Source organism: Amphiprion ocellaris, chromosome 1 (assembly GCF_022539595.1).
Source record: "Amphiprion ocellaris isolate individual 3 ecotype Okinawa chromosome 1, ASM2253959v1, whole genome shotgun sequence".
NCBI lineage: Eukaryota > Metazoa > Chordata > Actinopteri > Pomacentridae > Amphiprion > Amphiprion ocellaris.
Window position 1 is genome coordinate 32980574 of NC_072766.1, and position 3596 is coordinate 32984169.

Consider the following 3596-nt stretch of genomic DNA (forward strand, 5'->3'; position numbering starts at 1 on the left):
AAGAAAAAAAAACAAAACATAGATTATTATGTGGTTCAAAAAGCACAAAATGATAGGATGTTGCCTAAAATTGTCATGTATGATATGTGGGTCAAAATAGTATGTAATTCAAGAAAACATCAGAGTATAATATGTCATCTAAAAAATGCCATAGAATAATAATTTCATTGCACAAGTAAAAGTGTAGTAACTTTTAAAACTGTTCGAATTCTTATATGTTGCTAAAAAAAAACACAAAAAAAACCAAAAAAAACGTCACAGTAATATGTCAATTAAAAAAGCTTATAGTATATTGTGTCGCCCAACAAACATCATAGTATAGCATGTCGCTCTAAAAACGTCACAGTATAGCCTTTAGTCCACAGCTGTCGGTAGGTGAGGAGCAACACAAAAACAGTCCAAACGCTGGTTTCCAGAGGGTTAGATGAGGATTTATTTGAAAGAGTAAGTTTACAACAACACAACATGTGAGGGGGTTAAAAACAAATGGGTGTTAGTAAAATAAAAATAAATCAACAGAACTAAAAGTGAACTTCATGTTGACATTGATGGGCATTCCAACCAGGAACAAAGTAAAAGATAATCAATATGAAAAAAAACTCTTCCTGTCCACCTCTTAAAACACGAAAACACACCGCAGTAGCACCCTAAACTAAAACTACCAATGGGTTCCCTGTTTTCCTTTCTGAACAATTCAAAGGTCCCTCTCTATCTCCCCAGACATCCACCAACCACTGGAACACATCTCCAAAGTTCTGCTGGGCCAGCTCAGCTTCCCCTCAGAAGAAGTGCTGCCACCTGCCAGATGAAGGAGCCTTTTGAGAGGCAGCTGGCATCGTGATTGGACTGTACTTTGGTCTGTTCCAATCCAGCTTCAGCTCCAGTGACGGCAGGCGGGACGAGTCAACGGAGGCCGGGTGGACGAAGGCATGCAGCTGAGTACAATCCAGAAAACAACAGAGGAGGAGTGCAGGGCCCAGAGCCAGAACAAACAGAGTAGCATCGTATGGCTCTTAGAAAACATCATAGTATAGCCTTCGGGATGAAAAAAACGCCATCATATACATCGTATATTGTACAAATAACAAGTCAAAGGAAAGAGACATACATTGTAGAATTGTAGTAATTGTGGGCTGACTGATTTACTGATTATCAGTATTTTATTTTTACTGATTTACGGTAATAAATAAATTTAAAAATGGTGCTACTTTGGCTCTGAACCTTTATCTACCTGTGGTGGCTCTGTCTTCTGGAGTGATTTGATTGGTTATACGTCATGAATAAAACTCCTTTAACGTAACATCTGTAAACAAAACAAAAACGTATCAACAAAGTTTTCTGTTAGAGTTTTTGTTCTTCAAAGTTTAACTCCAAGATTTTAAATACTTTCATTTACTGCAAATGAATATCTACTCCAAATGTCTAACTAATAATCATTATCAGCCTTAAAAACCCACAAAACATCCCTCTATACTCGACCACACTTAGTACAGTCCGGTTCCCCCTTCTATAAATCTGCTTGGAATCATCCACTTCCTGTTTGTCAAAGTGGCCTTCTACCTGGACAGGTTTTGTTGGAGCTCATGCAACAAACATTTTGGGTAACTGCACTTTAATATGGATGGATGACACTGAATTAGAGTCTGTTTTAATGAGACTGAGTTAAGATATGTAGCTTTGTCATTAAATAGGAAATTATTTCTCAGAATTCACAGAGAAAAGTCTGAAATGTTTGCTAGGTTAGCGTCCCACATGTTCTTTGGCTCAGCTAAAGCTAACTCTCTCCAACTTGTGGATCTCTTGAGTTGCTTGTTGTTAAATTATCTTGCTAGAGGTGCTGAAGCTCAGAAAGTCTGAGATGTTTGTTCAGAATAAGCTCATTTTCAAGTCTTATCTGAACTGTCCTCTTTTGTTTGAACTTTCCCTAAACTTAGGAGTGAATGACAGAGCAGCACATCCAGACTCAGTCTCATTTATGTAGCGATTAAACTTCAGTGTCATTCATTGATGTTAAAGTGCAGTTTTTCAAATGTTTGTTGCACATGCTCCCGACCAAACCAGTCCAGGTGGAAGATGATGTGAAGAGAAAAGTCCAGAGGATGAATATCACACATTTACATTGGAAATTAATGTCCTTTAATTAGACATTGTCATGCAAAAGTTGGATTTCCCTTTAATGATGTTCAAATCTTTGAGTGTTTTGTTGATGTTGGTTTCTAAATGTTTTCTGACACTCGGCCCCAAAGATTAAAACCTTCTACGGCTCACAAGCTGCAACAATTCACACATTATCAACTATCTTTCTGACTAAACTAAGATAAAAAGTGAAAAACTGCCTAATTCCTGCATCATGAATGTAAATCTTTTTGGTTTTTATGACAGTAAACTGAATATATTTAGGTTTGACATTTTATAAACCAAAACAAGAAATGAATTACTGGAGAAAACAATCAACAGATTAATGGACAAAGAAAATGTGTTTTCCAACATATATGGCTGAATTACTCCAACATTACAAGATACATACAATTTTAATTCAATTTTATTTATATAACGCCAAATACAGGTCAAATTGTCTCAAGACACTTTATTTTTATATTTTTTGTCATATTTAAAATATGACAAAGTAAGAAATTTAAACCTCTTGACTAATCCAATTTATTACTTGGTTTTTAAGAGACTAAAATAACTTTCTCCACTAAAATTAATAAACATGAGGTGAAATAGAAGGAACAGTTTTAAATACTGCAGTCCCACGATGACAAGAATAAAGTTTGTCAACAAAAAGTAAATCTGCTGGTGGATTCCATGAAAGTCCTAATAAATGATAATAAAGTGTGATACTAAAGGTTTGTGGTGCTAAAAATGTCAAAGTAAAGATATCAAGTTGAACATGTGGATGGAGGTTGATAAAAGTTGACCTTCTTTCATTTCTCTGGAGCGACTCCATGGCTTTTATGGATGGTGGTTAAAGACCTGCTCTTCTAGTCGTCTTCCTTCTAGTTGCTGTAAAAAGTCAGTCCATCCTGGCCGACTTCAACACCTCTTCATGACAAGTTGTTCTGCCTCCGTCCTCATGGAAACTCCAGAAACTCAGGAAAACCCATGGAGACTGGAAGAACTCGTGGCGACTCGAAGAACTTGTCGGGCGGGGGAAGGTGTGGTGGGTGGTGGGGGAGTAGAGGGGGGAGGCCGCCACCCACCTCCCCGCCTACTCTCCGCCCTGACTCCACCCAGACTCCGCCTTGGCTCTGCCCATGTGGTCACTTCACGAACTACGATGCCAAAGGGACGACGAATTTATTTCTTTTCATCTGATCTGTAGCTCAGTGAGTTAAGGATTTGCCTATGGAGCTGCAGGTCGCTGGTTCAAGACCAGACCCTTCTTAAATTTTTATCAAAATCCTGACAAAGACAAAGAAAGAAAATTGCCAGTGGTGGGTCTTGAACCTGCAACCTTCCAGTTGGTAGTCTGTCTTCTAACCCCCTGAGCTACTTGCTCAGATACTAATTCTTGTTTTTTTTGCGCATTTATCATCTATTTTTTGTCATTTTCGAGTTTTTTTTTAACTCGGGTCTCGACTCGACCGTTTTTC